This window comes from Rattus rattus, chromosome X (assembly GCF_011064425.1).
Source record: "Rattus rattus isolate New Zealand chromosome X, Rrattus_CSIRO_v1, whole genome shotgun sequence".
In the NCBI taxonomy this organism is placed as follows: Eukaryota; Metazoa; Chordata; class Mammalia; order Rodentia; family Muridae; genus Rattus; species Rattus rattus.
The window spans coordinates 8,128,889-8,155,136 of NC_046172.1; the positions used below are offsets into that span (position 1 = coordinate 8,128,889).

Below are 26,248 nucleotides of genomic sequence, written 5' to 3' on the forward strand. Positions count from 1 at the left end.
ACAGCATTTGGTTAGACACCATTCTTTTTTCTTTTTTTCAGAGCTGGGGACTGAACCCAGGGCCTTGCGCTTGCTAGGCAAGCGCTCTACCACTGAGCTAAATCCCCAACCCCTATCCACAGCATTTGGAAGGCTGAAAGGCAACTGCAAATTCCAGGCCAGCCTGAGCCATACGAGACTCTGTTCCTATCCCCCTATCTGAGAGTTTCTGCCCCATTTTCTGTCCTAAAATTGTTTCATTTATTTATTTAGATTTAAATTATTTTATGTGTATGAGTATTTGGCCTGGATGTATGTGCATCACGTCAGTGCCTGGTGCCCTTAGGTTCAGGAGATGGCATTAGACCTCCTGAAACCGGGAGTTATGGAAATGGAGGATTGTGAGCCACCATGTGGGTGCTGGGAAATGAACTCAGGTTCTCTGCAAAAATGAGTGCTCTTAACTGCAGAGCTATCTCTCAGGAGTCTATTTGTTTTTTAGAATTATTATTACTAAATGACATCTTGTTCCTGCTAATTTTTTTTTAATAAAAGAGAGCTAGGGCTGGGGTGTAGTTCAGTGGTAAAGCACTTACCTAGCAAACAGAAAGTCCTAGTTCCATCCCCAGCACCACATACACTACATGCTGTGGTGCATGCGTCGAAAGTTCAAGGTCATCCTTGATTACATAATTAAATTTGAGACTAGTCTAGGCTGTTCAACACCCTGTATCAAAGAGAGGGAGGGGAAGGGAGGGAGGGAGGGAGGAAGGGAGGGGGATGGTTCCAAAGATAAAAGCACTGGCTGGGTAAATCAATCCCTGGAACCTGCAAGGAGGAAGGAAAGAACTGACTCCCAAAAGTTGTCCCCTGACTTCTACACAGGAATTCATCGCACACAAATAAACACATAAGTGTACTTTAAAATGATTTAAAGATTTAAAGAGAGAAAGCTAGATATGCTGGTACATAATATCTGTAATCTGTGCTGTTGGAAAGGATTACTGGGAGTTCAAGGCTAATCACAGCTACACAGTGTGACCTTGACTCAAAAAAGAGAGGGGCGGCGGGGGAGAGTTAAGCATGCTATGAATTATAAAGAACTTTAAGATCTAGCTCACAATACAACACTGTTTTAGCTTTCTCTGGCATGGGGGGGTGGAAGGGTTGGAGGACAGTCCGTGCTCCAAACAACATTCAAAGTATTATTTACAGACACACCCAGTATATAGCTGACTCTCGCCTATTTGTTGACTTCTTCTTCTGTTTGTTTTTATTTTATGTGTATGTGCATTTTGCCTGTATGTATGCCTGTGCATCACACATACATATATGTAGTGCCTGCAGAGGCCAGAAGATGTATTGGATCCTCTAGAACTGGAGTTAGAGATGGTTACCTGCCACATGGGTTCTGGACTTGAACCCCAGTCCTCTGGAAGAGCAGACAGTGCTCTTAACCAGTGAGCCGTCTCTTCAATCCTTCATTGGCATCTTTATATTGAATGATATCAAACTTGAATTTGGTTGGTGAGATTGAAATATTGATGTTGATGTGGGTGGGGACCCAGAACATTCTGTGTGGGGTCAGGACTGTGCCGAGTACATCAGTTGAAACCTGTAGCCTGATGATCAGTAAGGCAAGGTAGGGATTTCCCTACAAGAAATTTTCTACTTAAAAAACAAAACCACCATCCCAGCTGGGTGTGGTGGGACATGTTTCTAATCCCAACATTCAGGAGGCAGAAGCAGACAGACCTCTGAGTTCTGAGGTCAGCTTGATCAGCAGAACAAGTTCTAGGACAGCCAGAGTTACACAGAGAAATCCTGTCTGAAAAAACAAAGACAAAACAAATCACTGATCCACATCATGGCCAGTTTATCAGCACTGCTGACTGAGCCGGTAAGCTCTGTGGTCATTGTCCACATATATCTGCTTTTTCTCTGTCCTTTCCTTTCAGATGGTAGTACCCAAAGGCAATAGTGATGGCAGCTGTGCTCCTGCTAGGAAGGGAGGCAAGTGGACCAGCCCGTGATGCCCTTTGGTCCACAGCATCATAGCAGAATGACTGCCAGGCCCCTGCCACACTCCTCAGTAAACCCCAGAGGGACTGAGACCCTTCCCTACCCAACCCTTGTATGAAGCAAAATTCTCTCCCATAGCCCCTAGCCTAAAGTCACATACCCTCTGTGAGGTAACAATATTAGGGAAGCAAATTAATGTTAGTGACTTCTAGCATTCCAACTGAGAAAATAGGGTCCACACATTTCTTTTCTTTTCCTTCCTGCCTGCCTTCCTTCCTTCCTTCCTTCCTTCCTTCCTTCCTTCCTTCCCGCCTGGAACAGCATCTAAAGCCTCACATATGGTAAGCAAGCACTAAACCAGCATCCTCCTTTTCTCTTCTTTATTATTATTGGTGGTGGGTGTGTGTGTACACCATAGCACATGTGTTGAGGTCAGAGAACAACCTTATGAAGTCAGTTGTCTTCTTCCAACTTATATTATTAAGCTTGCAGACCAAATGCCTTTACCTACAAAGACATTTCACAGACTCTCTTTCCTTTCTTAAAGAAAAGTATTTATTTATTATATATAATAATAGACATTATTATATATAATAATATATTATAATGTTAATATATTATTATTATTATATATAATAATAGATACTGTAGGTGTCTTCAGACACACCAGAAGAGGGTATCAGATCCCACATGAGCCACCATGTGGTTGCTGGGATTTGAACTCAAGACCTACTGGAAGAATAGTCAGTGCTCTTAACCACTGAGCCAGCTCCAGCCCTCCTTTTCCTCTCCTTTCGTCTTCTTTTCTTTTCGAGACAGGGTTTCTCTGTGTAGCTTCCAGCTATCTTGGAACTCCCTCTGTAGACCAGGCTGGCCTTGAACTCAGAGCTCCACCTGCCTCTGCCTCCTGAGTGCTGGGACTAAAGGCCTGTGTCACCACCACCCAGCTCAGGCTCTCTCTTTTTTCCTTTCTTTTCTATAACTAAAGTTGATGTGGGGATAAGCCTTTAATCCCAGCACTCCTAGGCAGAGGCGGGTGGATCTGTGTGAGTACCAGGCCAGTCTGGTCTACATGGCAAGTTCCAGACCAGCCAGAGCTATGTAGTAAGATCTTGTTTAAAGATAAATAAAAATATAGTAGCAAAAACAAAAAAGAAAACAAGCGTTTAAATGTTTAAATGCTACAAAGCCATTGAAATTGAAGAAGGCTATTTAATGGCTTGGGAAAATTCCTGTGGTATCTTAAGTAAAAAGAAACAGATCACAAGGGAGCATTGCCTGCAGGTGCAGAGGGAACATGTGTGAATATTTGCACAGAAAATGTGCTGGAGGGATCCTGTCAACATGTCGGCATGTGACTCAGGACCTTTCCCTGACTTAAGTCCCCGCCCCTAGTCTGGGTGGTTTCTACCATGTGGACCTTATACAGTTTCTTACATATGTGCTTGTGGCACTGAGGTCCCCCAACCTTCTTTTCTGGCCCTTGGACCACTCTCAGAACAGGCAAGGACTGTTCCCGGTAGACCAATGGACCCAAGCCAGTACTTTGAGCATGTCCTAGTTTAGTTTCTTAGAACATCACCAACTGAGAGGTATGGGTAGAGAAAGATCACAGTATTCTGAAATGCTCTCTTCAAAGCCAGAGTACTAAAGCTGAGCATATCTTCCCCATGGTTCTGACCACTTGCTGCTCTATAGGGGACTGGGCATATATGCTCAAATGGCTGCTATTTGAATGTGGCTAGCATGACCCTTAAGACTTTGAAAACTAATAGTCGGTCATCAGTGAGAACCTTGAATCACTATAGGAATTAAGCAATATGATAAGAGCAGAATGCCCGGGGGCGGCAAAGCCTCAGTCATCAGGTCAGTATCAGAGATTAGAGTGCACAGCCTGATAGTGAAAATGAAGGGTTTACAGCTTCAAACCACAATTCCACTGGGCCCAAGAGGTTGGACTTCAGGGAAGATTCTGGATATTTTTCATGTGCAGAGACTGAGCCTGAGAGAGGGAGTTGGGACCCATCTGTAAAGACGTGTGGCTCTTGTTCATGCATTGAGAACTACTGGATCATTTGATTGGTGGAAGGACCACCAGCAGTACTAAACTGAAAAGTGGTAAGACCTGGGCTAGAAATGTGGCTCAATGGTAGAATGTTTGCTTGGCATATAGAAGACCCTGAGTTCTAGATCCAGCAAGGGGGTGGTGGTTAAGTGATGCTGTCTAAGTTGATGTAGAAGGCAGTAAGTAGGAGCAGGGAGTCCTGGGAGTCCCAGGGCTTCTGGAGTGACGGGCTAAGAACAGAGGCCATGGTTGAGTGGTAGGGAATGGTTAAGTGTTGGACATGGAATCTGGGGATGGATGGGAGAGAGTAGGAAGAGTAGAGAAGCCTCAGAAGATGTCTGAGGTGGCCAGCCTGAGGGACTGGATGACTCCATTCACCAAGACCACAAATGCATGAGGAAGACCTCTGTGGGAGGACATAACAAGCTACTATGGGGCTTGCTAACCTGAAAAGCCTGAAGACATGGCAGTGGAAAAGTTCAGCAGGCATTAGGAAACGGGTAAGGAACAACTAACTAAGCACTTAGCTGCCAGATGATGTGGCTGCTGAAAGAGGTCCCAAAATCCATTCATAGCCGCATAGTATTTCACCAGAGGCATTTATTCTTATCTTCTATCCCGAGGCTGGTACTAATAACTAAGGTCAATGGGTCCAAACGGGTCGGTGAGGGTGGTAGGAGAACTGGAAATCACGGTAGAAATACTTTTACCAAGCAAAACACTGGATATTAGCATTCCCCAGAAAAGGGTTTGAACTCACTGTTCACAGTACAAAACTGGAAGGCAGGAGGACAGAGAAATGGCTCAGTCAGTAAAGCCCGTGCTGTGCAATCATGAGGACCTGAGTTCAGATCCTCAGGACCCAAATCAAGCCTGTGAGTGCCGAAGAAGGACAGTGGAGAAGCAGAGACAGGAAGATCCCTCAAACTCATGTGCTATCCAGCCTAGCTGAATTGATGATCTCCAGATTCAGTCATTGAGAGACCCAGTTTCAGAAAACAAAGTGACACTAAATGGGGAAAATATGACACTGACATCTGGCCTCCACATGAACACATACATAATACACAATAGTGTCTATGGAGACAGCAAGCCATGGTGAAGTGCCAAAGTGCCAGAGTGACATCATTTCAAAGTCAAGTTGCCAAGTAACTAGTTGCTAGATACAGACTTGCAAAAGTGGTGTGTAGGGTCTCAGCAAATGAGAGTCAGGAATGAGCTGGAGAGTGAGAAGGGGAAGAAAAGTGAGGAGACTTGGGGCGGAGGGATTGTACCCCTGTGCAGGAAGGTGCAACCTCTAATCCAACACCTAATAAGGGCTCTGATGCCAAGGCCATCTCCTCACTCCGCAGCCTCCCGCAAATCCTCAAAGCAGGACCTGGTAAAAGGACTTCCTTAAAGCTACCTTATTTTGTGGACAGGTCCCATGAAATAGGAGTGAGGGACAAGAAAGAGTTCAACAGGGAAGGCGAAACAGGTGACCCCAGTGTGTAGGTAACTGGACACTCTGAGGCACCGTATAAATATGCCTCGGACTTGTTGGCCTAGGTTAGGAATGAAATTGATGGCAGAGTAAATGCTGAGGACGCAGGAGGTCCAGCTCCATCCCCCGTGAAGAAAACATAATTCCATTCTATAGGGAAAAGGACAGTGTTTACCCAAGGCTCTGACAGCAGACCTGTCAAAGAGTGCCCTCAAGGCGTTTGCAAGTGTCAAAATGCTCCAGTGGGCCCTCACAGTTCTCCTAGAGAGATGTTCACTTGGGTGAGGGAGGTGCTATAGTCCCCAGTTCCTCCACACCCACACTGAGAAAGTGAAACCTACTCCAAGATGAAGCTTCTAAAGGGAGAAGACCATGATGGCCAAAAGAGAGTGCTGCTGTAACTGACGTCAGGCCAACTCAGAAGCCACAAGAGAAAAGATGCCTGACTGCTTCCTCAGCCCCTCAGGAGAGACACAGCCCACGCAGGGCCTTTGGAGAGACTGTCCAAGAGGACTTGCCAAGGTGGGTGAGGAAGAGACCAAAAGATAAAGAGGCAGAATGGCTTCCCAGTCCTCGAAGATGGGAAGATGCCATGCTTGTGCCTTTGTTGTTAAGATTTGGGGGGGAGGGGAAACCCCAGGGATGGGAATCTCTGACGAGTCCATGGAAACTTCCTGATTCAGCTTCAGAGACCGGCCAGACTCAGAACCACTGTAAAAGATGCCTGGCCAGACCGACCCACCCTCCACCCACCTCTCCCTCAAGAACTTGGGGAGCAGGAAGCACAAGGTGGAGAAATTGATAGGAAGCTAGCCACCACTTCCTGCTGGATGATACTAAACCCAAGTGGGCCAGAACTAGAGAGGGAAGATAGGAAGAATGTCTTGGGCAGGCTGTTCTAATTATGGAAGAGGCTGTGTGGAACTTTCAGGCCCTATTAGAGTGTTTCATCGGGTTAGGGATGCAGCTAGCAGCATCTGGCTTCCATCCTCAGAACCACAAAATAAAGTACCCTCCCTGCAGAGCAAACTGAAAAAGCACGATATCTGTTGGAGTATTTATTGAGGATCGGGTTTACTTATCCAATGTAGAGGCCACGGTTCCTCAGAGACAGTAGAAGTACATGTGTGAGTTGGCTCATACACACAACTGTGCAGGCTGACATGTCCCCAGAGTTGCACTCTGCTTTGTGGGAGAGTCAGTGACATAGTTCTAACCCAAGTCCAAAGGTTTGAACTACAGGAGAGTCAGTGGCCTGCTTCCAGCCCCAGTCCAAAGGTCTGAGACCTAGAAGAGCAAATAGTGTAGTGCCAGTCCAAATGACAGCAAAGCGGAGACCTAAGGCGAGCTGATGCTTCAGTGTGAGTCTGCAATCAGGAGCAAATAAGACAAATATGCTCCTCCCAGCTCAAAGACGGGAGAAGGAATTCCTTTTAAGGGTATGGGGTATGGCAGGGGTTTTTTGCTGTAATAAAGCTCTCAACTGATTGGATAAGGCCTGCACACATTGAGAAGGCTAATTTGCTTAATTTAAATCTATTAATTTAAATGTTAATATTATCAAAAGATGCCTTCAGAGAAACACTTAGGATAATGTTCAGCCAAACATTGGGTTACTCTATGGCTCAGGCAAGTTTACACAAAATCATTACATCCATTTTAAGGCAACTGAGTGGATTTTACTTTATTTTTTTATAACGGCTGTGTGTGGGGCGGGGGCAGAGACAGAGAAAGTGTGTGTGTGTGTGTGTGTGTGTGTGTGTGTGTGTGTGTGTGTGTGTGTGTGTGTCTGTGTGTCTGTGTGATGGTAAAAGTATGGCATCCAGGACAATTTGCAGAAGTAAATTGGTTCTCTCCTTCCGCCATGTGAGTTCTGAGAATCAAAGGGAAGCAGGTGGGTTGGGCAGCAAGCCCCTTTACCTGCTGAGCCATCTTACCGGCCCAACTGAATGGGCTTTAATGGGAACAGTGTCTTCATGTGTCCTCCTTCTTTACAGGTCAGGCATCGGCAGCATCCGGATCCTGTTACAGACTTACAAACTAGCACTCTTACTCTTACCCACCTTGCCCCTACCCTTCACTCTGTGGGCAGCCTTCTGCCTTCCTTTTTCAGGGCAGTGTTTTTATAAGCCAGGCTAACATAGAACTCACAGCTCTCCTTCCTCAGCCTGCCAGTGCTGGGATTTCAAGTGTGCACCGCCACATCCAGCTTCGTCTTCTATTTTGACACTTAGCGCTTTCCTAGTTCTTTATCTGAGGCTCTGCCCTCTAATCTGCAGGCAGCCCTAGAGCAATGTCCCCATAGTCCTAACCTTAATGATTCTGGATGGCTGTGGTGTCAGCTCCAGCAACACTAACTCTCTTCCACTGACTGTGAGTGGCCATACCCTCTCCTAAAACAGCCCGTGATTACGTTAATGTTCAAGCAACAATCGCTCAGAGAGATCCCAGTCTGCATTCTAGTGGCTTAGCTGGCATGTGACAACCCAAGGAACTAACTAGGTCATGTTTTTCGTTTTCCTACACAGCTTAAACCAAGATTCCAAAAGGCTTTCTTTGTACCCAGTAGCTCCAGCAGTTGCAAATCCTCTCCAGGAGTTCCTTCAAGCCAGAATCTTTTTGGCCTCATCCGTTTCAGGCTGGGGAGAGGAAAGAAATATTTATGAGACTTGGTCTCCGCCTTGGGGAGAAATAAACCCATAATCACTAGTCTGTGTTCTGAGACTTGATGATCGAGAGGAACAAAGGGCATGCGTGTGCGCATGTGCGCAGCTCCACCCCTGCCCCCAACATCCCCCCCAAGGGGGGCACAAATACAGCACAGCCCTCGATCTGAGATCTGCCTGAGTGACTGAGGGAGGTCTCTCAGCGACTGTTGGAGGCGGGAAAAACCAGGCAGGGACATGGTTTCTGCATCTAGACGCAGCCTGATCCCACCAGGAGCTCAGGACTAGACCCTGCGTCCCAGCATCTACTCGACTCCATCTTTAGAGTTTCGGCGTGTTGCCGGCTCCAGAACCCAACTTTCTGATGTACTTAGAATTTTTGGCTTTGTGCTTGCAAAGGAGTTCAGCCACTTTCTCTTTCTGATCTTGTTAGTGTGCTTGTCTCGTTTGCATTTGTGGGTTCTAATAGCGCCATCAAAATGAATTGGGCAGGAGAGGAACCCTGGGATATTCTGCCGCGCCGCAGCCGCAGCCGCAGCTGCAGCTGCACAGGAAAAGAAGTGGTGGGTAGCAAAGTCGAGCGAGACCTTGGCTGGAAACAAAGCAGGACAGGATGGAGGGAGACTAAAACAAGATCTCACTATATAGGCCAGGCTAGCTTCAAACTCCTGTTCCTCCTGCCTGCCTTTGCGTCTGAGTGCTGGAATTACAGGCATGTACCGCCATGCCTGGCTTGTTACTCCATTTCTTTCTTTTAATTAAAAAAAAAAAGCGCGTGTATCTCTTCCCCTGCGTGATGAGAGACTGGGTGGGGGAGGGCATGTGGAGATCAAAGAACACAGCTTTGTGCAGTTGGTTCTCTCCTTCATGTCGGTTTCAGGAATGGGATTCAGGTCGTCTTTGCACTGTGAGCGCTTTATCCACTGAGCTATCTGGCCGGCCCTTGATATTCTGTTTCTTATTGCTGTTATTTTACACCCAGAAGATTGTCCCTTTTATCTAATTTTCCAAATTCGCCGGCAGATTGTTCACAGCGATCACGTGCTTTCCCAGTGTCTTCTAAGTACCGCTTTCCTCCTCGCGGTGCTGCCTCCCATCCATCTTGTGGAGCTAGGGCTGCAGGGATGACTTAGTGGCCATGCTTTGGAATGCTAGTCTAAATAAGCGCATTGTCCGTTTACTGATAAGATGGGAAGGGTTTACCAGATACAGGGAGGAAGCCACGGTTCTCACGGCTTGTAAAGGGCATTTAATTTAGTTCTTTCTCCGACAGGAAACAAGTCTGCAGAAAATACTGCCTGGTTTTGTCATCGCCTGGCTTAAAATGTCCCCCCAGCACTGAATCCAAATTACTTGGCCAGACTCTCAGGATCCTAAGGAATCGGCCATCCATAAATCGGCACCCGGTGTGGAACTTAGAGCTAGCAAGAATGCCAGAGGCAAGGGCACTTCACGGGAAGGATGCCACCAGTGAGCTTAGAAGTGAGAACAAGGCAAGCGAGGCGAACTGCATGCTAATCTGTAAAGCACAGCTGCAGACAAAGCAAGCAGGAGGGCTTTCAAAGGTGTTCTCAACCTGTGGGTCGAGACCCCTTAGTCGGGTCTTATAAGAATCGTCTAAGAGCTTCGGAAAACAGATATTTACATTACAATTCTTAACGGTAGCAACATTACAGTTACGAAGGAGCAACAAAAATAATGTTTTGGTTCTTGGTCACCACAACATGAGGAATGTATTGAAGGGTCTCAGCATTTGGAAGGCTGAGAAGCACTAGTAGACAAAGGACAGTTAGACCAGTTCCAGGAGCCAGACAAGAGGGGAGGGGAAGAGAGGATAGTGACTTTTAGGCAACAGAAACTGCTAAGTGGAATGCAAACAGAGTAGCACAAAGGCTCCCCGGGCTAGAAGCACAGCAGGATCCCGAATAGGAGGGGCCATCCTAGAGGCCATTTTCTTATAGCTGAGAAGTGGGAAAAGAGGGGATGTGCCTGCTGGTCCCTCCTGCCTAACAGGAGTTAAATTCATCAGGAGTAAACGGGAAATTAGAAAGATTTAACAAAACTAACTGATGGTCTTTCGTAGAAGGATACCGTTTTGGGGGCTGAGGATGTAGCGCTAGTGTGAGGTTTGGTCTGCTGCTATGTATTGTAATGCTAAACACTGGCCCCCACCAAGCTCAGTTGCCTCAAGAATCAGAGAATCTTCCTGTTGACTCAGGTGACACTATGTGACCTAACCCCAAGTTATCCCTGATTGGTGAGTAAAGATGCCTACAGCCTATAGCTGGGCAGAATTGAGATAGGCGGGGCTTGGGGTCGAAAGGGGAACCACAAGAAGGAGGAGGGGAGGAGAGTTAGGTGAGTCATAAAGAGCAGTCCAGGCAGAACATGGCAAATTATAATTTGGGGTTATAGATTCTAATAGCTTAGAGGGTAGGTATCTGCCCAGCTCTAGTGTTGGTTAAGGCTTTACTATAAATATAAAAGGTGTGTGCTTTTTTTTCTGGGAATTGATCAAAGGTGGGGTACAAAGCCTAATTGAGATTAAATATTTTCTACAACAGTATAGTTGCGCATATTTTCTTTTGTTTTGTGGTACTACCAACTAGTGAATCAATTCCAGGGCCCCACACACTAACCATATACTACCACTGAGATATACCCCAGCTTCAAGAATGTATTCTTTTTTGTCATTGTTTTTTTTTGGGGGGGGGGATATGGCTTTCTCTATCTTTCACCCCTCCCCCAAAACAGGGTTTCTCTGTGTAACAGCTCTGGCTGCCCTGGAACTTGCTTTGTAGACAAAGCTGGCTTTAAACTCACAGAGATTCCGTTTGCCTCTGCCTCCTGGGTGCCCCACCACACCCAGTACTTCCTCTTTCTTTACAGGTACCCTGGCTGTATCTCTCAGAGCAGAGTAACCAGAAGATGTAGAACTCTAAACTTCTCCAGCACCATGCCTGCCTAGATGCTGCCCTGCTCCCACCTTGATGATAATGGACTGACCCTCTGAACCTGTAAGGCAGCCCCAATTAAATGTTGTCCTTATAAGAGTTGCTTTGGTCATTGTACCTGCTCACAGCGGTAAAACCCTAAGTAAGACATTCATCCAGAAAAAGCATGTGAGGGTTCTGCCGGGCCAGCCAGACCAGACACACTCTGCCCATCTGTCAGGTTCTAGATTGGGCTCATGCATTTTTCCCATGAGGCCATATCTCCCAATGGTCTTCCTCATCTCCTCTGTCTCCTTGATCTCTGGGTAGCACTGCATCATGTACTGCAATGGTGACAGGTCCAGGTCCAGCTGCTCCAGTAAGTGGTGATGGTAACTAATACCCCATTGTGACATAAGAATGCTGCCGGATTATTCCCACTTTGGGCAGAAGCTCTCCAGTTAACAACTTCAGAACAGAGGAGTCCCTGCACTGTTCTTCCTGTACTTCCAGAGCCACTTGTATGTCAAGGTCAATGCCAAATTCTAGATTATTGTAGATATAATTACATACTGATCATAATTACCCATGTGATATTTAAGTTTCTTGTTGTGTATGTGGATGATATTGGCACAGACCCATTCAGAAAGTCCTGGCAGTCTTTCAGCCACACACAAGCATCCTGGTCCAGGTGGTTAGTAGGCTCATCCAGAAGCAGCATGAAGAACCAAATAAGGAAGGCTCTGGCAGAGCTTCCAGGGCCTAAGCCACTACCTAAAGACTATACATGGACTGACCCTGGACTCTGACCTCATAGGTAGCAATGAATATCCTAGTAAGAGCACCAGTGGAAGGGGAAGCCCTGGGTCCTGCCAAGACTGAACCCCCAGTGAACTAGATTGTTGGGGGGAGGGTGGTAATGGGGGGGAGGGTGGGGGGGGGAACACCCATAAGGAAGGGATGGGGGAGGGTGATGTTTGCCCGGAAACCGGGAAGGGGAATAACACTCGAAATGTACATAAGAAATACCCAAGTTAATAAAGATTAAAAAAAAAAGAAGAAGAAGAAGGCTCTGGCAAGAGCAACTCTCTTCCGCCAGCCACCACTGAAGTCTTTCAGCTTCTTTCAGCTTCTTTCGCTGCAGGGCAGGTGTGAAACCCAGTCCGTGAAAGACCCTTGAGGTCCTCATCTTGGCTTTGCTGGCATCCAGCTCTTGCAGCTGCTCATCCAGTTCCATGAACATCTCACGCTCCACATCCTCCCGACCTAACTAAGCGCTCCGCCCCCCTCTCCAGGTGAGTGAGAGGTTGATACTGTGCACTGTCTGTACTGCTGGGGTGAGAGGCCAGGATGGCCGGCTCTGGAAGCAGTTTTCTTCAGCAAGTCCACTTCTCTATCACCCTGACACTGGCTTCCTCACTTTTCTCCTTTGTCACCTGAGGTTCTGTGACAGTATCTCCATCTTCTTCATGTCCCTTTCGGGACCACTCATCTCCAGACCTTTCTCATCTCAAACTGACACTGTCTCCACCATTTCCAATTCCTTTCTCCTCCATGCCAACACCGTTCTCCAGTCTGTCTTTATAAAACTGTCTATGCGAGGAGCCTCACTTAAGTCAATATTTTTCTTCAGAATATATTCATGCTATGGCAAACATGACTTTCCTTCCTTTTTTAAGATTGGATAAAGTGGGGTGTAGTGGTGCACAACTTTAATCCCAGCACTCGGGAGGCAGAGGACAGCCTAGTCTACAGAGTGAGTTCCAGGACAGCCAGGGTACACACACACACACACACACACGAAACCCCTATCTCAAAAAACTACTACTACTACTACTACTACTACTACTACTACTACTAATAATAATAATAATAATAATAATAATAATAATAAAGTATTTAAAGGACTGGAAATGTTTTTCAGTTGGTAGGGCATGTGGTCCACACCTATAAAGCTAACACTTGGAAGCTGGGGGCAGGACAATCAGCAGTTCAAGATTAGCCTCCAGCTACATAATGACTTTGAGACTAGCATGGGTTACAAAAGACCCTATTCAAAAGAAAAAAAAGCTAGACAGTAAGGTAATACTAGCTACTCAGGACTCTGAGAAAGAAGAATGGGTGAATTGGAAATTCAAGAAATGTCTGGGTTATACGACAAGTTAAAAGCCAACCTATGTAACTTAGAAAGACAGAAAAGAATGGGGACAGGGGTGTGTGGTTCAGTGGTTGAGCACTTCCCTAGCATGCATAATAAGAAACTGGGTTTGATCCCCTGTACCACATACACAAAGACTAAAATGGAAATTTTCACATTTTAATAGTTTAAACAGTTGATAAAAGTTAAAAAAATTAATATGTGTATTTTACCACAATAAGACACAACATTTAGGGTCATGACTAGAGTGGAGTGGCTAGTTGCTTGCTTTGCATGTGTGAGGCTAAGTTTAATTCCAACACAGGTACACAAACAAAGGGAAGTTTTAAACACTAGTTGTGGGCTAGAGAGATGGCTCAGTGGGAGCACTGACTGCTCTTCCAGAGGTCTGAGTTCAATTCCCAGCAACCACATGGTGGCTCACAGCCATCTGTGAGATCTGATGCCCTCTTCTGGTGTGTGTCTGAAGACCTTTACAGTGTACTCACATACATAAAATAATAAAATTAAAAGACTTGCTAAACACTTGTTGTTTTTATTGAGAATATATTTACATATCCTGACAAATATAGACTAGAGTGGGCTGTGGTCATTTCCAGGTGGTAGAAGCAGAGAGAATAGTCTGTATTGGACATTTCCACCTTCGCAGACTGTATGATAATGAGCATGTAATCTTGTAATCATAAAATGATTAGAGATGGAAAAAAATCAGGCAGAGGGGATACCAGACAATGGATTAGCATGAGAAGTCATTGGGCTCTCCCTGTTCTGCAGGGTTTTCCTTCCTTACAGGAGAGATTTGCTTTCCATTTGTCCTCTTGAGGACAGCCAAGGATGAATGGGGAGCAGAGGGAAGGGTAGGGTTCTGGGGATGCTGAGTCCGAGGAGCCAATAGCAATTTTCCTTTTTCGACCAAAGAGAACTTGGGGCTAACAGACACTGGAGCAGGAATACCCAGTCTCCACTCTCCCTAACCCCCAACACCACCCCTACAGGCTGAAGGAGACTTGAAGCGGCTGAGGGCATCACAGCTAAGACTCACACAAACAGGGGCCCTGAGACACAGGCACCTGACTGGAAGGTGGCACAGTGGCCTCTCCACCCTATTATTGAGGACCCATCTAGACAGTCGATGTGTCTGCTGGGAAAAGCCAGCATGATGCAGGGGCTGAGAGGGAACTGGCATCGGAAATGTTTGTTCCTCTGCTTTGCTCCCAGGTTGCTAGGGTAAGATCCACAAACAATGCCTGGCTTCTGTACTTCATTACTGATTAATGAGAGCCAGCTTTATGCTTGACAATGGTTGGACAGGACCCAGGCAGCTTCCCTGTTTCTCCTAACAGAGGCCTCAAAGCTCTGCTGTACCCACCCTCCCTACACAAAGTGCTTAATTGGGGCCTTTTCCTCTCCTGTGGCCTGGTGAGCTGGCCTGGCCTTGTCACTCAGCTATCTCAAGTCATGAGTGTGTCCACCCAAGTGTAGGTCCTTCCTGAAGCTGGCATCTAAGTGGCAGTGTGCTTGCTGAGGTCAGACCTCACAGTCTGTCTCACTGTTTCCATTTCTTAGGCCTTTCTGTTGTTTGGTTTGGTTTCACTTTTCTGGTTTTGTTGTTTCATGTTTTGTTTTGTTTTGTTTTGTTTGTTCTATTCTATTTTGTTTTGGTTGCTTGGTTTTGTATGTTGTTATTGTTTGTTTGTTTGTTTGTTTATTGAGAGAGTTTCTCTGTGTAGTAGGCCTAGCTGGCTGTCCTGGACTTGCTTTGTAGGTCCCCCTGCCTCTGCTTTCTCCTCCCAAGTGCTAGGACTAAAGGCACCTGGCCTTTGACATTTGTTTGTGGGCTTTTTGTTGGTTTAGTTTATTGAAACAGGGTTTTATATGATGGTTCTGCTTCTAGCTCTTGAATTCTAGGATTAAAAGTGTGCACTATTTCACCCAGTTTATGAGATACTAGGCCCCCAGGGTCTCTTTGTATCCTCCTCAACACCCTACTAACCCTAATGCACTCTGAGCCCCCTTAGGTCTTCCTAGATTTCCCTGATCTCTCATGTGTTCTCTCTCTCCTGCAGATGAGTCATCTTCAAAGATTGTGATCCATATTGGCTGTTCCTGAAAAACTCTTTGGCTGAGTGCTTTCCACATAGCTCAGGTTGGTCTCAAAGTCATGGCTATCCTCCTGCCTCAGATTCTCCAGTGACTGGATGACAGGCATGTGCCACATGGCACAACTTGGCCTGTTGTTTTGTTTTGATTTTGGTACTGGGGATTGAACCCAGACCTTTGCACATGCTAGACAAGCAATCTATTCTTTTCTTTTTTTATGGATGTGTGTGGTTACCTACGTAAGGATGTGTGTGCAGGAGCGACAGAGGTCAGAAGAGAGCACCACATCCCCTGGAACTGGAGTTACAGGCAGATGCAAGCTGCCATCTTGGTGCTGGAAATAAATATGCAACTTCTGTAAGAGCAGTACGTACTCTTAATGGCTGAGCTCTCTTGAGTCCTCTGCTTGGACTTTTTAAAAACTAATTTTATTAGAGAATACATTACTTCCTTTCAGACCTATGAGGATATGCCTTTTGCAAAGTATTTCCTTTATCCCTCTCCAGAAGAGAAAAGGAAACAGAAGTGGGGCCTGATACAGAACTCCAACTCCTATTAATGGATGCAAAGTGCCCAGGATGTCATAAAATGAGCCCAGTCTTCGGCCATAAACAAAAGGCAGTCTTGTGTGTTGGCTGCTGCACTGCCCTGTCAGCCTACAAAAGGAAAAGGAAGGCTGGCCGCTCCTGCAGGACACAGCACTAAAGGCGCCCTGGTTCAAGATGAGTGGGAAACCATCCCAGTAAACACATCATGAATTTAAAACAAAACAGCATTACTTCAAATGAGATAATTTTAAATATATATTTTGATGAATTTGGGAGGTTTTGGGAGGTGGTGATTTGGTTTTAATTTTGATATGGAGCCTGAGTGTCAGAACATCAGCCTAAAAACAAGGGCAAGGTCCTTTACACTGAACCTAAAAACAAGGGCAGGTTCCTTTCTATAGGCCGCAATACCCACTTTTTCCCATTTAGAGACCTTACACTCCAACTAAAGGATCATGAAAGATCAAATGACTTCTGTGTGTGTGTGTATGTGTGTGTGGGGGGGGGCGTGTGTGTGTGTGGGCGTGTGTGTTTGTGTGTGTGTGTGTGTGTGTGTGTGTGCGCGTGTGTGTGTTTGTGTGTGTGTGTGTGTGTGTGTGATGTGTGTGTGATGTGTGTGTGTCTCCGCCTTCCTCGCTACCAGTACTGCAGCTTTGTGTTGAAAGAAATGGGTTTTACCAGCCTCCAACAGTTGGACATGACCACTGACATGGCAGTGAAAGTTGCTGGATGGGCCTTCTTGGACAGGCTTTCTACCATGTGTCGTGTACATTAATATGGTGAATTGATGTGGTGGTGGGAATGAAAACGCCCTCCACAGGTTCATATGTTTCAATGCTTGCTCTGTCCTTTGGGAAAGATTAGGAGGTATGGCCTTGTTGGAAGAGGTGTGTCACTGGGGCAGACTGACTTTGTGGTCCAAAAGACTTGAGTGGTCCTTAGTGTGGTTTCTGCCTCTGGTTTCTGTTTAAAGATGTGACTCGCCTGGTGTTCCTACTCTGACATCATGAACTTCTGAATCAGGAAACCCCTGAAATCAGAAATCCCAAATAAATTATTTCTCCTGGTTCTTTTTGAGCTGGGGACCGAACCCAGGGCAACCCAAGACCTGCACTTCCTCGCAAGTATTTCTCCTTTTTAAAAAGATTTATTTATTATATATAAGTACACTGTAGCTGTCTTCAGACACACCAGAAGAGGGCATCAGATCTCATGACAGATGGTTGTGAGCCACCATGTGATTGCTGGGATTTGAACTCAGGACCTGTTGAAGAGCAGTCAGTGATGTAGACCTTGAACTCCCAGAGATTAGCCGGTCAGTACCTTCCATATGCTAGATTAAAGTCATGTGGTACAATACCTCGCTGAACTCATTCTTGGTTATGGTATCTTATCACAGCTTTTGGATAAGAGCTTTTGTACTGTTTGAGCTCACTAAGAAGCTGGCTCTGAAAGTGGGATTGAAACTTCCATTGCAGACCCAAACAGATCCATTTCAGACCCATGTTATATCAGGTGTTCTCCAAGAGCCCTTGTCTGGGGATTTAGCTTAGCCCCCTAAATCTGTGACAGGGAGGAAAGAGAACAGAAAAATAGGCCAAGAGTGAAACCAGCATGTCCTTGAAGACAGGTAGAAGGTAGCTTCATTTCTTTTTTTTTTTTTTTTTTGGTTCTTTTTTTCAGAGCTGAGGACCGAACCTTGGGACTTGCGCTTCTAGGTAGCGCTCACCGTTGACTAAATCCCAGCCCCAGGTAAGCCATTTCTATTGGAGGTTTGCCCATGGGAAGCTCATCCACATGAGAAATAACAGTTGGGAACCCCAGCTGGCTGCCTCCCTCCCAAAGAGGATTTCTGCTGGGGTTTGTTTTCCTGACTGATTATAAGGAGGAGAGGTGTCACTATATGGTTCTGACTGACTTAGAACTCTCTATGTAGAAGAGGCTGGCATAGAACTCACAGAGAGCTACCTCCTGCCTCCCAAGTGCAAGAATTAATGGCATGCACCACCACACTGGTTTGCTGGAAATCTTGATTACCCAGTTTTGTTTTGTTTTGTTTTGTTTTGTTTTTGGAGCTGGGTCCGAACCCAGGGCCTTGCGGTTGCTAGGCAAGCGCTCTACCACTGAGCTAAATCCCCAACCCTTGATTACCCAGTTTAATGATGTTTTGCTCTCTGTCAATCAATCACCTATCATTCACTATTATTTTACTTTGGTTTGCTATATACCTCATAAACTCATCAAACCCAAAAGTATTAGCCTGGTGGTGGTGGCACACACCATTAATCCCAGAACTCTGGAGGTAGGCAGATCTCTTGAGTTCAAGGCCAGCTTAGTCTACAGAGTGAGTTCCAGGACAGCCAGGGCTACACAGAGAAATCTTGTTTTGAAAAGCCAAAAGGGGGTGGTGTTAGCATTTTGTCCAAGCTCCGCCCCACAGTTACCTGACTCCCACTTTTTGTTCCCTCCCCCTCCTCCACGTGCTCATGGCGGACCGACCTCTACTTTGCTGGCTCGCGCTCGCTCTCTCTCTCCCTCTCCCTCCCTTCCTCTCTCCCTCCCCCTCTCTCCCTCTCTCTACCCTTCTGTCTCTACTACCTTCTCAGCTCCCCTCCCCATGCCCTGAATAAACTATTCTATACTATACTGTCATGTGGCTGGTCCGAAGGTAGTGACTTATCTCAGTTGATTGTTCACCGTCAGTTACAGATTAAACTCCTGTTCTACACTTTCCCCCCTTCTCACTACCGTACTTGACTAGTACACCAGCCCAGAGCTTAGCCCCCATGTGACAACCTGGTGATCTGGCCTGTCTGTCATTCTCTTGTATCCTCAGGACGCTGGTAGGAGTGAGTAATAACCCTACTCTCACCCAATGGGTTGGTCTTTGCCGCCTCGTCCCTACTTTCTGGGGTGTCCCAGTCTAATTCACAGTGTGCAATAAGCAATATCTCTACATGGCCACTAAACTGGCACTTTAAAACAACTCTGACTAGCCGTCCATAGTTTAGGCTTCCTTCTCCCCTGTCCCTCATTCTCCGCCATTTGCTCCATTCTGGTTTGCCTCCGAAAAAGCAGATCTGGCCCCACCCTTGCATACTGCGGCGGCGGCGGGGGGTGGGGGGGAGTCTGCTGAGACACTGATTTCCTGTGCTCGCGACCATCTGCCCCTGCACTTGCGTTCTCTCGCGCGTGCACACACCTACATGCACACGTCCGCCTGAGCTCTCCTCTCTCTCCCCCCCTCCTCTCTCTGCCCCGGGCTCATGAAATGAGCGCAAGCTCTGCTGCTGCTGCTGCTGTGTCCGCTGCAGGAAAAGCGCGAACACAGCTCTGCGCCAGAGCTAGCACTGTTGGTCCCACATCTGAGGGGCAGCAGGACCGTTGCGGGCACACTGCAGAGCGCTCTCTCTCTCTCTCGCTCGCTCTCTCTCTCTCTCTCTCTCTCTCTCTCTCTCTCTCTCTCTCTCCTCTCTCTCTCTCTCCTCTCAGATTTATTTATTTATTGTCAGTAAGTACACTGTAGCTATCCTCAGACACACCAGAAGAGGGCATCTGATCCCATTACAGATGGTTGTGAGCCACCATGTGGTTGCTGGGAATTGAACTCAGGACCTCTGGAAGAGCAGTCGGTGCTCGAAACCTTTGGGCATCTCCTGCCCCTGCAGAGCTCTCTTAAGCTACCAGAGGAATTGCTAGGAATGTTACATGGACTCTGAAATGCGGGGAAGAGCAACACCGGCCCTGGGCTGGGGCTTCGGGCTACTACTAGGAGGAAGCACTGGGCGGGGGCTTCCGGCTACTAGGAGGAAGCACTGGGCGGGGGCTTCCGGCTACTAGGAGGAAGCCCCGCCCCACTTGGTTTCCTCTGAGCCGCTTGTGGCTGCACTTCCCCACTCCTTGTCACTGTCGAGGCCTGTGGGCATAAAAATAGTGGCTCCATGCAGCCTGCATACATTTGTCTCCATCTCCTGCTCCCCCTTCTGCTTACGTCACAGCTGCCCCACAACCACCGCTGGGTCCTCAGGCCACTGTCAGTTGCTGGGCCATCCGAGCCACTCTGACAGACTGGGAAATGGGCCTGTGTGCCTGCCCACTCAGTTCGTGTCTCTGGCCTGAACCCGCCCGGACATACTTTCTGTCACCACCGTCCCATGCCACCGCATCAGCTCTCTGGTTCCTTTACATTCTGGTCTACGCCAACTCTAAGCTAAGTGTTCCTCTGCTGATGCAAAATGTGTTTTTCTCTGCTTATGCAGCCTGCCAAAGTTACTTAACAATTACGATTTTCATTCCTATCCTGCCTTGGTAAATGAATTTTACTACTACCACAAAGTTATAGTGTGCTCTATTTACTATATATGTTCTCAAACAAGTAATTTAAGAAACACAAGTTGTCTAACTCAGATATGACCAATAGATTCAGCTCTCAATTAAGTTTATGACAGACAAAATCTCCCAAAGCCTAATAGACACCCCCCCAGACCCCACCCACCCCCCGCCAAGGTCTCGGGAAAATATGGACACAGCTTCAAGAGACTGCCTGGATTGTGGTATGAAAAGCACCACCATTGCGGGGGCTGGCCTTGGTCTACGCGGTAGACAAAACTGGATACCCTAAGAGTCAAATGACTCATATTGTCTAAATCAAGGTGAGTCACTGGTCTATTCCACAGAGAAAAAGGCTCTTCTTCTAGGCTTGAACGCCAGACTGACTGTGCCTGAGTGGCCATAGAAACCACAGGGACCTGTTTAGATAGGGGACTATAGATGAACTCTGTTATTTTTAGGATATTACATGGCTCCTAGATTATAATCTATTCTTCCCAGATTTCTGACTATGTTGACAGCTAAGGTAACTAGCTTGACAGCTAGAAAACTGGCCAAGCTCCTTACCCTAAGGTAATCTACCACTACCTCTACTCATTAATTCCTTAACTAGCTAAGACTGCTACATTTCTTACAGACTTCACGATAAATGAGACACAAGTTTAGATATAAATTTTCACAGATGTAACCTGTTACTTCCTTAAACTCAGTTTCCAGCAACTAAATCAAGGTGAGTCATTGCTCTAGTCCACATTTCATATTTCCTCTTCTTGCTATGCCACTGTCCTAACATTATTCAAGTTCTTATAAATTTGCCTAACCCTAATGAAACATTCCACTATATGATCCAACTGTATAATCACAAATGAAATTTTTAAGTTTTCTTTAATTGTCTTTTAACTAAAATATCAACTGTATTCACAAAGTAAAGGATTTGAATATCTTTTGTCTCTCAATTATAAACTTAAAATTGTTTCTTGTTCATATATTTCAGTCTCCTAGACAGGAGGAAAATGCACTTCTTGCTCCTTGTGCTTCATGGTTTTTGTCCTCCATAAAGTCATCTTAAAGACTGTTCATGTTGTTAACAAATTTATCTCTTTTGTAAACTTATAAGCTACAGGAAACCCACTCAGCTCTACTTCTCATGAACCAAATAGACTCCATCCAGATAAGTACATCTACCAATCAATAGCCTAAAGTTCCTCCTTAATACCTATTCCAGAGGGTGGGATTCCTGTCACCCCCAACCACCAAGACCTAAGGGTTTCAAATATATACCTAAAAAAAATTTATTCTCCCAAACCTACTTAACCTTATTCTCTACCTATAAAATGTGTGTGTGTGTGTGTGTGTGTGTGTGTGTGTGTGTGTGTGTGTGTGTGTGTGTGTGTGTGTTTCAGCATCTTGTCAAGCCCAGGCACTTATTACATCCAGGACAGCTCCAGAGAAGCAACCCCCAGATTCTCCAATCTTCTCTCACAGACACAGACGCTTCTACTGGCCCTGTTCCTTCTGACCTATCCACAGATGGTTCCACAGACCCCCCGGACAGCAAGGAAACAGCCAACTCTAAGACTGGACAACATCCCCATATCCACTTTCCTAGGTTTCCTAGAGACACGTCACCCCAAAGTCAGCGGGAGGTAGCTAAAGATCACGATGACCCTATTCCTGCTCCACCACCACCTCTTTCTAATTTTTCTTTTTTAATTAAACCAAAATGGAGGAATGTTAGCATTTTGTCTAGGCTCCACCCCACAGTTACCTGACAACAGCCAGGTATGCCTGACTCACTATAAAAAGCCCCTTCCACTGTCTCTTGTCTTCTTGCTCCCACTCTGTCCTCTCACACCCTCTTCCTCTGTCCCCATTCCCCTCCCCTTCTCTCTCCATGTGCTCTTGGCCAGCCTCTACTTCTCTGCTCTCTCTCTGCCTTTCTTTGTCTCTACTACTCTTTCCAGCTCTCCATCCCCAAGCCCTGAATAAACTCTATTCTATACTATACCTCAGGGGAATGCCTGAGCATGGGTCCCCACAGAGGCACCCCTTCCCCACACCTGCCTGCACATTCGCCAAAACACATTCCTTCTCTTCTTATTTTTAATAAAACACAACAGGTGGGGTGGGGATAGTGTGTTACTTCAGACATTAGTTTATTAAAGACATTGCAACCCCTTCCTGTTTTGTTCCCTCTCTGACTGCTTAGTCTAAGGAGATCCATCTGTGTGTCATGAGAAACTGAGGGCCAATCCACAGCCAGTACCATGAGATGGCCATCTTGGAAGTGGCTCCTTCAGCCTCTGTTCAGTTGTCAAGAGTATATATACATTTGTGTGTATACATATACATATGTGTATACATACACACATATATACATACACAGTCAAACTTTGAAAAGAAAAGGCAAAAATGGTTCTGGGGCTAGTGGGATAGCTTAGTTAGTAAGCTGCTTGCTATGTAATCGTGGGGATCTGAGTCTGAGCCCAGAATCTATTCAAAAGCCAGATGTAGTGGTGCACTTTGTAGGACGGTACATGTAGATAGATCTATCCCTGGGACTTAGCAACAGTAAAATAAGAAACCCTAGCTCAAAAGCTAAGGTAGATTGTACTCCTGAGGAATGGCATCAACAGCTGGTGTCTGGCTTACACACAGATGTGCACCCATACGCATGACACACACACTCCAAATGAAAACGAAATTGAGTGTCCTTTCTACCTGGGGGATAGGTTCAGAGCAGGAGTGACTGCCTAGAAACTTTGAAACTGGAACAATGGACAACAGAAAGAAACCATCCGGACTGCAGTGGACTCCTCTGAATGATAGAGTCGCAAGTACAACTGTTTTTGCTTGGGTAAAAGGATGAGCTCAAGTTAACAATATTCCTGTGCTTATGTGACATAGCAGCAGTGGTCTGCTTAAAGCACTATCCTTATTTTGAGACAGTTTCATAGTCCTAGCTGACCTTGAACTAAGTTCTTTGAAAATAACATTGAATTCTAATTCTTCTGCCTGCACCCGTCATTTCTCCAGGGCTAATATTACAGGGCTCACCATCCCTCACTGGGTGCTGAGATTAAACCCAGGACCTCCCCATGATACGTAAGCCCTTTCCTGGTCCGTCCTATCCCTTATTTGTCACAGACAATCCATATGACCTTCAGTGGCCTGTGTCTCAGGCAGGGGATTCAGTTTCAGAGGTACCTGGTCCACAAAGATGAAAGGCTCACAGGTGCTTGAGCCTTTTATAGGAAATGATATAAAAACGACGTATGATTGTGCGTCTCTGTAACTGCCACACTTAAGAACTGGACACAGGAGGCTCGGGTGTTCAAGGGCAGCCTGGGATACATGAAGCCTTGTTTCTAAATAAATAGGTAAACAATTAAATAGAGGAAAATAGCATGATATTTGCTAATAACCTGTGACTATCCTCCTCGATACTTCGCTTTATTTCTAGAAATATAAAAAGAAGACAAGGTGAGGGCAGACACTATTTACTATACTGTTCAGGGAAGAATAAAAGAAGTCTTTACATGGTCAGCAGAGATAAAATCCTTTTTTCACGAATTATTTTCAATTTTCAACGGGTTGAACCTGTAACCAGAGGCCATTGTGGTAAGGACAAAGCCCAAACAAGCTCAGCCTGAAAGACGGGAGGAAGATTTATTACTCACTGCAGGCAAGGAGAGTCGAGGGAGGGGAGTTACTGAAAAGAGGTCCTCGGGAACAAAGGAAGCCTGGGGACCTTATTCAGAGAGTCTATACATATTCATATAGGGGTTGTCCTATCATAAATATGCAGAGCAAGGAGCACAATTCCGAGCATGCCCAGTTGGGGAGTACACTCCTGAGCATGCTCAAAAGTGACCTCCGTCTATTCTGACACTTCTGAGCATGCTCAGTTAAGAAATACACGTTTAGGCATGCTCAGTGTAAGGTTCGGGAGACCGCGTGTTGAAAGATTTTAAAGAGATAGGCAACAATGCCTCTGAGCATGCTCAGTTTACACCATGAAGTTTTAGCTGGAGAGAAAGGAAAGGGCGCGTTAGAAGCCCATTAATGCCGGAGTTGCCCTCGGAGTGCCTGCTAACAAATATGGATGCAATGCTTACAGCTACGGAGAGTGCATTTTATATCTGGCTCTTCGTAGGAGTGCCTGGAAAATGCATATTGTCACTTTGCATGAATTTTGCTCTACTTTGTTTTTTTGTTTGTTTGTTTTTATTTTTTGCGTTAGGCTTGAAGCGGGGAGGCTTTTTCTGTGCTGCTGGGAATGGAACTTAGGACCCTGCACATGCTACTACTGAGCCACCCCCCTAGTCTTCTCTGTTGGTTTTTTTTAACTTTAATGTAAATGTAAGAGCCATGGAATATACATCATACACGCATGGCTGAATTTTCACTTCCTCCATGATGGACTGTGATCTGGAAGTGTAAGCCAAATGAACCCTTTCCTCTCCGACTTGTTCTTTGGTCGTAGGTTTTCATCACAGCGATAGAACCCCTAAGACAAAGCTTATTCTGAAAATCCCTCTGGCCCTCAGAAACTGCCCTTTTGATAGACATTGAGTCAAGTTAATAATATGCGTTGAGACCATTTAAAGCTATGTAGTCAATCTGCTACTCGGACTGTATACTCAACCTGTTTGTTTAATTTGCCTTTAAGAAAACAGTGTGGGGGTTGGAGATTTAGCTCAGTGGTAGAGTGCTTGCCTAGCAAGCCTAGGGCTCTGGGTTCAGCCCTCAACTCCAGGAAAAAAAACCAACCTAACAAAATAATGTCCCTTAAAGGGCTGTACAACCATGCCCAGCTCAACTTCTTTTGGTTTTTGAGACAGGGTCTTAGGTTAATTAATGTAGCCCAGGCCTGCCTTGAACTAATGGCAGTCCTCCTGCCTTTTAGCCTTCTGAGTTCTGGGATTATAATGCTCACTACATTTGAATGAGACTTTACTGGGGCACATACAAACAATGTTCTCATGACTTCCCAGACTGTCTTTGAGGAAGATGGAGGTGGAGGCAAGAGGATTGAGAGCTTGAGTCCAGCCTGCCAAAGTGCACTACAGGGCCCATTTTTAAAAAGCACACAAGCAGGGGTTGGGGATTTAGCTCAGTGGTAGAGCACTTGCCTAGCAAGTGCAAGGCCCTGGGTTCGGTCCCCAGCTCCGAAAAAAAGGAAAAAGAAAAAAAAAAAAAGCACACAAGCAAGCCAGGCATGGCTGCATATGTCTTTAATCCCAGCACTTAGGAGACAGAGGCAGCCAGGACGGGCATATTGGCGGTTGGCCTTGGCTCCCACCCACGCAGGTGGATTGGTGGCAATAGTCTTTGGCTCAGGATTTCTTCAGAAGTCTCCTCAAAGGTGTTGGCATTTGACAGGTTGATTTGCTCATGAATTTGGGGTCATTTGTGTTTAGCTGGCAGGAAGATGGTGGAAGGGCTTCCGGTTGCCATGGCGAGAAGCCCATATAGCAATGAGAGCTGAACACTCTGTGCATCCAAAGCAGTGTGGGAAAGTCTATCTACATTTATTCATTTATTGGCAGCACCTGGAATTGAACTCTGGACTTGGCGCATGATAGGCAAGTGCTCTACCACTGAACCATATCTCCAGTCCTCCTCTGTAACCATTGAATGAAGTAGGTGACAAGAGCTGACTCTCACTAAAGCTGGAAAGCAAGGCTGAAAAATTAGGCCTTTTAAATTTTTTAATAAGTCTCAAAGCAGGGTGTGTTTAATCCTCCCACTAATAAATTGTGACAGTAATACATGTGCCACACTATCTGCCAGAGCTCACTACTCAGTGTCCAGATTGTCTCTGGGGGCTGGTAGCACAGGTACTCTACCCAACAGCACAGCCCTCGGCAAGAAGCAGATGTTTAACTTTGTTTTAATCGGTTCTAGAACTGACAGGAATGTTCTCCAAATGCATATTTCCAAACATAAGTCAGGGGCTGCT

General features: G+C 46.0%; 1 long non-coding RNA gene across 1 annotated transcript; it reads left to right on the forward strand.

Moving 5' to 3' along the window:
- The first annotated feature begins 12,275 nt into the window (after positions 1–12,275).
- LOC116889241 lies at positions 12,276–16,226 on the forward strand. The gene is made up of 2 exons (XR_004386369.1): positions 12,276–12,443; positions 15,373–16,226. It is a non-coding gene; the product is annotated as an uncharacterized LOC116889241 (long non-coding RNA).
- The last annotated feature ends 10,022 nt before the right edge of the window (positions 16,227–26,248 follow it).